This window comes from Bos javanicus, chromosome 24 (genome assembly GCF_032452875.1).
Source record: "Bos javanicus breed banteng chromosome 24, ARS-OSU_banteng_1.0, whole genome shotgun sequence".
Classification (NCBI taxonomy): Eukaryota; Metazoa; Chordata; class Mammalia; order Artiodactyla; family Bovidae; genus Bos; species Bos javanicus.
Window position 1 is genome coordinate 63,969 of NC_083891.1, and position 8,326 is coordinate 72,294.

At 50.3% G+C, this 8,326-nt stretch overlaps 1 long non-coding RNA gene and 1 pseudogene across 1 annotated transcript; both read right to left on the reverse strand.

Annotated features, from left to right (window-relative positions):
* Positions 1-679: 679 nt before the first annotated feature.
* LOC133237423 (uncharacterized) lies at positions 680-3,400 on the reverse strand. The gene is made up of 3 exons (XR_009733181.1): positions 3,074-3,400; positions 2,646-2,712; positions 680-1,935 (listed from the first exon to the last, which is right to left on the reverse strand). It is a non-coding gene; the product is annotated as an uncharacterized LOC133237423 (long non-coding RNA).
* Positions 3,401-7,504: 4,104 nt separating this feature from the next.
* LOC133237869 (5S ribosomal RNA) lies at positions 7,505-7,623 on the reverse strand (annotated as a pseudogene).
* Between the last annotated feature and the right edge of the window lie 703 nt (positions 7,624-8,326).

Genomic DNA, 8,326 nt, shown 5'->3' on the forward strand with positions numbered 1-8,326 from the left:
TTTCTTTGTCTCTCCTTGATCTGAAACAAAGCCCAGCTGCTGCTGCTCCGCAGGTGATTCCTAAAGGTGCACCTCCTGCCAGAGCTATTGTCCTGCTCCTCTGGGGCTGCCTGAGTGTGCTCAGGAGTATCAGACAAGTAGGGCTGCCACACCTCATACTGGAGGTGGGGGGCCTGATACTGGGGAAGGGTCGGAGGTGGGGGGAGGGTTTGAGGGTCGGGGAGGGCCTGATGCTGGCCTAGGGCCGTGACGCTGGACTGGGGTCTGATGCTGGACTAGGGTCTGATGCTGGGGGAGGACCTGATGCTGGACTAGGGTGCATCATTTGGATCCCCGTCAAGGTTGCCCTCGGACACCCCACCCTGTGACCGATGGCGAGCCTCGACACCTGCACTTTGTTCCCACCCTCGGCCCGCTGCCCACACCTCAGCAGCAGAGGGGCCCTGTCCCCGCAGATGCTGAAGTGATGGAGCCTCTTGTCTCCGGAGCCAAGGGCATGAACACACCATCGGTCGTCCTCTAGGGACACCTATGCTTCCGCCTTCTGGCCTTTCCATTGCATCCGTCCGTTTCTCTTAACAGAATGTCCGTGTGATGACACGGGCTCCCATTACCAGCTCTGGTCTGTTCTCAGTGAGAGTACAGCTTACCCTCGCCACTCTTTATTGGCCCTGGGAAATTTTGCTTCAGTACTTTATTGAAAGAAAGCAATAAATAATACTGTGATAAAAATAGTTCAAAAGTAGACTGTACATACTTTGTCACATATTTGGGAAGTTCACAAAAGATTAATAGGAAAATAGAATGATAACAATGAATTGTACAAGTAAATTAAAGGCGGAACCCACATGTAAAGAGACGTGCTGTCTCTGTCTACCAAGATACCAGCTGCATAATAAATACCACACTGTGACCTGAACGCATCTCTTGCTGGCTTTTTTAATGTGCCGCTGAAAAAGTAAAAATTACATTTGCTACTTATACAATCCAGAATGGCTATGTCATCACAATCTAAAAATGTACACCTAGGTCCATTCTTTAAACATGTTTACAATCATGTAAAAAGATGATTTACATAAAAATAAGGCCTTTGTCAGAGCTACACTACCCTGTCTGTCTGGGAAGTGGCACCTTCACTGTCCAGCTCGATGGCTCTGCAGCGGGTGCAGGGCATCGCGATTGGTCCCCAAAGAGTCTCACCGGAGAGGAGGGATCCGGGTCCACGGAGACTGGGTTACAGGAGAGATTTTCAGTCTTCTTCTAGGCATCCTTTCAGCCCAAATTTCATTAGAAGCTCACATTTAACACCCAGTACTTTTAAATCACTTCACGCTGCGGACAAAAAGCATTTCTTGCTAGAAAAAGTACAGTTTAGGCCAGTCGTTAACATCCAACAACAATTGGTTGAAATTAAGTTTGCTTATTTCAGAGTGATTGTTGGAGAGCTTGGTTACATTCTGGAAGGATAATAAAGCACACCGTGTCATGATGATTTTACAATCGCAGGAAAACCCCTTCTCTCATGGTTTAACACTGAAAAATTAAACAAGAATAATTACAATAAATGCATCATTTACAAAAGCCCTGTGTTTGTTCATAGGATTTATACAGACAAGCACTACAGTACATTGATTTGAAAGACTGAAATCAGGTATCAGAACATGAATTGATCTGAAAGGATATTCATAGCCTGAATATACAAGAAAAAGGAAGTAATTATATAAATGAAGTCATAAGTTTACATAAATATCAGAAACATTAAATTCTAAAATATTTTCTCTATGGTATTCATGAATTTTTCACTAATTAAAAACCCTGTAATATCTTCGGGTCCATGTAACAAGTATTAACAGTAAAGATTCCATCGAGTTCAAAATGTAGTCTTTGTTGTATACTGGATGCTGTATAAACATCTGGAGAATTCGTGCAGGTAAACTGGAAACACACACACAGAAAAGTCAGTCCTGGGTTGGCAGCTGGTGCCCCAGCCCCTGCCCCTCCTGACACCCCCACCCCCCACCCCATTTGGGGCTTCAGCTGCTTTGAGAATTCAGAGAAACACGGAGGACCAAGCAGATCAAGGAGAGAACTCTGTGGTTGACTTTATTCTGACATATAGCTAAAAGCTGCTGGTAAAAAAAACTCAAAAGCCCAATCCAGCTTTCTAGCTGAGATGTGAACAGGACAGAGCAGACAGCCTCCTGCCCTCAGAGTTGCTCGAGCAGGGCTGGGCCCCAGGGCCGGACCCACCAGAGGACCACCCAGAGCAGCATCTGCAGGGAGGGTGGCCCCTTAGCGGCGGCCGAGCCCCAGATGCCAGTGCACCTCCGTGTGAAACGCTGGCCTCCGTATGGAGAGGCCCAGGGCAGGGCAGCCTCATGAACCCTGACGCTCTGGGTCCTGTTCCCTCCGAGAACGTGCACGCAGGGCGTGGCCGGCAGCACTGCGGCTGTGGGAGGGATACCCATGCATCCCTATGCGAGGGGCCTTGGCCATGCTCTGACCACTCCGGCGGCAGTGGGGCGCCAAGGTCACGTTCTCTGCTGTGAGGGTTCTCCCAGGCTAACCTCCAGAGACCCACTGACCCTCCACTCCCTGGGGCGTGGGCTCCGTGGCCCCGCAGGACCAGGCCGGCCTGTACTCACCCCTAAGCACATCAGGAGCAAGTCCTGACTGTAGCAGAATCCAGCCCCTGCGTTCCCGCCATGCTGCCTGGTCCCATGAGTGCAGGAGGAAGGGTGCAAACACGGAGTACGGTTAGTCGTGCAACGTCACATGGGGCATGAGGACACACAACGCACACCCGCAGCAGTGCCCACTCCTACTGAGGGTCTGGGGAAACTTCTAGAGGGTGGATGAGCCGGAGAGAGCGAGCCTGGGGGCTGCCACGTGGGGGTCCCTGCCACCCGGGGTGGGGGGAGGGCGGTCAATGGCACATTTGATGACGTAAACGCGGTCATGGGGACAGATACTCCACATCGGCAGCTGCCAGTCTCTCCTTAGACCTACGGGTTCACAGAGCTCCACATTCACAGATTCCACACAGTCTATTGTTATTCAATTTTACACTTACCTCATTCCCTCAGCTGCCAGCTTTACGAGAAAGAGGTACGAGATGACAAGACCACCATCAAATGTGAGCCCTCGAGATCAGACGAGATCAGGCGCGTTCAGGGTGGTATGGCCGTAGAAGGAGGCGGCTGCCGCCGGGTGCCCTAAGAGCCCTGCGCTGTGCCTCCCTTTCGCTCTGACCTGCCAGTCGGGCCAGCCGGCCGCACCTCACCACGGGGGCTCGAGCTGTACTTGAGCCGAACGACCCGCGACCAGACTCTGGCCGGCCAATGCCGCCACGCCCCCGAACACCGCCACCCCGCGGCCAGCAAACGCCTGGCCAGGTTCGACAGCCCGGAGGGCTTCGGGAACCCCAGCGGCATGCCGGGCGTGCGTGCGTGTGGGACCTGGGGGGTGGGCCGAGGGGCGTGGAGGTCTCGGCGCCCTCCACCCTGGGCCTCTCCAGGCCCGGCCACGCTCGGTGAGCCGGGCCTCCCCCGATCCCGTTCGCTGCCCAGGGCCACGCGGCCCGGAGGTGTCTGGCTTTCGGCCCCGCCGCCGCCCGACCGCCGCGGCCCTCGGGCCTCTGAGCCTCCTGTGGGCCTAGGTGCAGCCCAGCCAGGGCCCTGAGCGCCCATCCTGCCCGACACCTGCCCAGTGCCCAAACCCACTGGGAGCCACGGAGGCGCGGTCCACCCGAGCGCCTCAGCCCCGCCCCTTCGCCCTACCGAGGCCCCCACCTTTCCCCCATGCCGCCGGACAAGCACACAACCTTCCTGCGAGAGCAGACGAGCGACAGGCAGGCACACGGACAGACACACAGACAGTCGACAGCCCTCCATCGCAACCTCGTCAGCCAGAGCCATAGCACCTGTGAGAGGCCAAGGCCAGAGGAATGGACGGGCCACCGGGTGTCAGGAGAGACAGAGGCAGAAAGAGATGAAAGTTCAGAGATAGACTCCAGGACTGTGAGAGGGAGATACAGAGAGACAGACAGACAGACGCGTGCGCGTGCGCACACACACACACACACACACACACGGAGGCAGAGACAGAGGGAGACACAGAGCGAGTGACAGAGAGACACGCAAACAGGAGACAGACAGGGGAGAGAGGATGGCATCGGATCTGAGACAGACACACTGGCACAGCCCGTGACACACCTCAGAGGAAGGCCACGCGGAAGAAGCAGCTTCCCCAAGGGAGGGGGGTCAGCTTTGGGCTGGGCCCGGCTGGACACGGTGCCCTGGGGCTGGCGGTCACCCGTGGGGACCCCAAGACTTCCTCGAAGCCGAGGTCTCAAAGGTCCCCTTCGGCCTGGCTACCTAAGGCGAGACCCAGCCTCCACCCCCAGGCCAGAGGGTGAGTGTGTGAGAGTGTGTGTGAGTGTGTCAGTGGGTGAGGGTGGGGTTGGGTCGACTTGGGGCCGGGTGGATACCCAGAGTGAAGGGGGGAGGGTGTGGAGGCCGGGGGTTGGGAAGCTTGCGTGTCCTCTTGCTGTCTCTCTCTCCCTCTTTCTCCGTCTCCCTTACCTGTGGTTTCTAGCTCTTGACCTGTCTCGGCGGCAGGGTGTGCGTGTGTGTGTGTGTGTGTGTGTGCGTGTGTGCACCTCCAAACCCAAAGCAACTTTCTATGGAGACATAGTGAAGGGTAAATGCATTCTTACTCATCTGATATATCCTAAAACACTGGACATGTCTGGACTCAAACTTTCAGGGCCGCCTTCCTGCCACTTCTGGCAAGCATTGATGGTGCAACTGTAATCCTCTAAAGGACCAAAAGTCCTATACAAGTCCAGACATCTGCTCTGTACAGTCTCTTCTTACAGTACAGAAAAGTATAGAACAGAATGACACATTCTTTGTTAATTGTACAGATGAATCAGCTGCTATCTGCTGCCTAGTCAACATGGTCAACATGAGGGAGTCAAGCAAGAGTTCCAAATCTCCTGAATGTGGTCCTTGGAAATACTTCTGTTCTTAGTTGCTCAGTTGTGCCCAACTTTTATGCTACCCATGGACTGTGGTCGGTCAGGCTCCTCTGTCCGTGGCATTTCCCAGTCAACAATACTGGAGTGGTTTGCCATTTCTTTCTCCAGGGGATCTTCCCGACCCAGGGATCAAACCTGAGTCTCCTGCAGGTGGATGCCTTCCCATCTGAGCCACAATACAACTAATTGCCTAGTCAAAATACAAAGAAAAGAGCTAGTGTTCTACTAAGTGGAAAGATGATTTAAGAAATGGAAGCTTTCCTTTGTTGGTATATTTGAATCTTTATTTAGTTTTATTTTATTTTTACGATTAAGGCTACTTGAACAAGGCAAGAGAGAAACCCCAGAGTTGAAAAGCAATTGACTTTTTAAAAGAAACATGTGGCAGGTGAAACTTTCTTCATTTTTTAGAGTTGGTTCAATGCAAAATCTTTACTCAACAAATATGACTCTTGTGAACTTTATTTCAAATCTCCACGATGAATCACTAAGGCATCAAGGAAGAAAGGAGTAGAGGTGGAGAAAAAAAGAGCAACCTTTCCCCTTGGCTCCATCTCAACCAGCTGCTTAGTTCCTTCATCTCATGGACTATGATCTGGGATAATCTTGTTTGTCTGATTTTTGTTTGGGGACCGTTTCTAGTCACAGGGCTAGAAACAGTGGAGGGGGTAAGCCCTTCTTTCCATTCCACATCAGACCCAGTGGGCAGTCCAGGCCCTGCCCACTGCATTGAGTCTGTAGCAACAGAATCACCAGTGATGCTGGTTAACAATGCATATTGCTGGAATCCACTCCATTCGCTACTGACTCTTTGAGGTGGTGGTCTGGAACCTATACCTGGAAACTTTCTTGATGATTCCAAATCACACCAAAGTCTGAGGACTATGGAAGATCTTCACATTTCTGCAAGAGCCGCACACCTCCAGAAGGAACCACAAGACTTGCCTGAAATGGTAAAGTTATAAGTATTGGACTGAAAGTTGGAAGGTCTCCACCTTTGCTATGTAAGTAAAATGATCTTTCTTTGAAATGAAAATGAATAACACTAAAAGTTCACATTGTTCTAGAGCATTAAATTAAAAAAACCCTGAATTATAGAAATCTGATGTGTGAGTTCCTGGAAAGCAAGAACCTATATTTATTGATATGTCTTCATGCCTTAGATCGTGCCTTGAATATAGTGTGCACATCAACAGAAGAAAGAAAAGAACTGAATCGACAAAGATACAAAGAGATCCAAAGTGCTGAGACAAGTGAAAAGTTGAGGCTTTGCAGAACTTTTCTGTCTTTCACACACTGAATAAATATTGAGCACCTACTATGAGCTAGTAGGCATGCAATATGTTTCTGGAAATAGAATGCTGAGAGAAGAAGAAACACAGTTCCTTCTTTCACTGAGACTAATCTAATGATAAATAACAGGCAGATACTTTGAGAACTTCTATAGGGGCCTCTTCCCTCACCAAAAACTGGGTGTCAGAGAAGGCTTTTCAGACTAATAATTGAGTTGAGACCCATAGGTTGAACCAACGTAAACCAGGGTTGAGATGCAAGAAGAATTTCAGGCAGGTAAAATAGCATCTTGGAAGGCTACGTGACAAGGGAACCTTAGTACATTCAAGAAATGAAAAATGCCCTATGGGATGGAACCAAAAGAGTGCAGAGGGCATTCCAGTGAAAAGAAATCAGAGAAGAAAGTGGGGACCAAGCAATGAAGGGATTTGGTCATATCTTCACTATGATGGGAAAATACAAGAGCAGTTGGAGCAGGGAGGTGATAGAATTGCATCTGCATTTTAAAAAGGTCATCTTGCTCCACATCACTCATGATTGGACAGACTCAACTCCAAACTACAACGAGGTTCCACTTCACATTAGTCAGAATGGTCCTCATGGAAAAGTCTGTAGATAACAAATGCTGGAGAGGATGTGGAGAAAAGGGAACTCGCCTCCACCGTTAGTAGGAATGTGAGTTGGTAGAGCCACTATGGAAAAGAGTATGGAGGTTCCTGAAGGAACTAAAACTAGAAGTACCATATGATTCAGCAGTCCCACTCCCAGGCATATATCCACCAAAAGTATAACTGAACAAGATACATGCACCGTCTGTGCACATATACCTGTGTGTGCGCGGGGGTGCGCGCGAGCTCGGGCGTTCGCCTGTGAGGATGGGGGGGCTGGGGGTGGGGCTGGGGGTAGGGCTGTAGCTGGGGCTGGGGCTGGAGCTGGTGCAGCTCCCCGGGATTGCCTGAGGCACGCCAAGGGAGCCCCAGACGGAGACCCGCGGGACGGTCGTCTGGTTTCCTGGAAGCCAAATGCGGAGGGGCTCGCTGGCCACACGGAGGCAACCCAGGTCTGCAGCGGGAGTCAGTGCCCTGGCCACCCACCCCCAGGAGGGGCTGGGGCTGCGGGAGCCCAAGAGTTGGGACGTGGGGCGGGGGCTAAAGGAGAGGGAAGGCAAAGAGCCTACAGCACCCGGTATGCCCAGGCGGTCTCCCACCCAAGTACTAACCAGGCCCGACCCTGCTTAGCTTCCGAGATCAGATGAGATAGGGTGCGTTCAGGGTGCCATGGCCTTAGACGGAGGCTGCTGCCGCCCGGCGCCCTCAGAGTCCTGCGCTGCACCTCCCTTTTGCTCTGACCTGCTGGTCAGCCATTCTGTCTACAAGTAATTTTACTCCCTCCCCTTTCTCTCCCTGCTTTCTGAGAGTCTCTCTCCTTCCATACTTGATGGTGTAATGAATGGATGCCTTAGATCATTTTCCCTCAACATTTTTTTCTCTTTATTTTTACATTGATTTCTATGAATTCATCTTCAAGTTTATGGATTATTTCTGCTAGCATCTCAAATGTGCTGTTGAACCTATCAGTTTTTCATTTCAATTATTTTAGTTTTCAAATCCAGAATTTATGTTAGTTTCCTTTAAAAAAAAATAATTTGTAGCTCTTCCTTGAGTCTCTCTGTTTGTTGACTTCGTATCATACTGTCATCTAATTCTTCAAACATTGTTCCATTATTTCATTTTGTAGTTATCATTATTTTGATATTTTATCTTTTGACCTTCATACTGAATTTCTAAGTGATATACTTATATAAGTTATCAGTGGTATGTTATACAAATGCTTTACTCACCACCATTACAACATTAGAGTTTTCTGAATTTAACTGTATACTTACCTGTCCCAGCAGGTTGATAAAGAGTCCAAGCCTAAAGCCCCTATAAGGAGGAGGCAAGCTTGCTTTCTTTTTCACATTCTTTTTCCTAAGACAAGTAGGCATTGTAG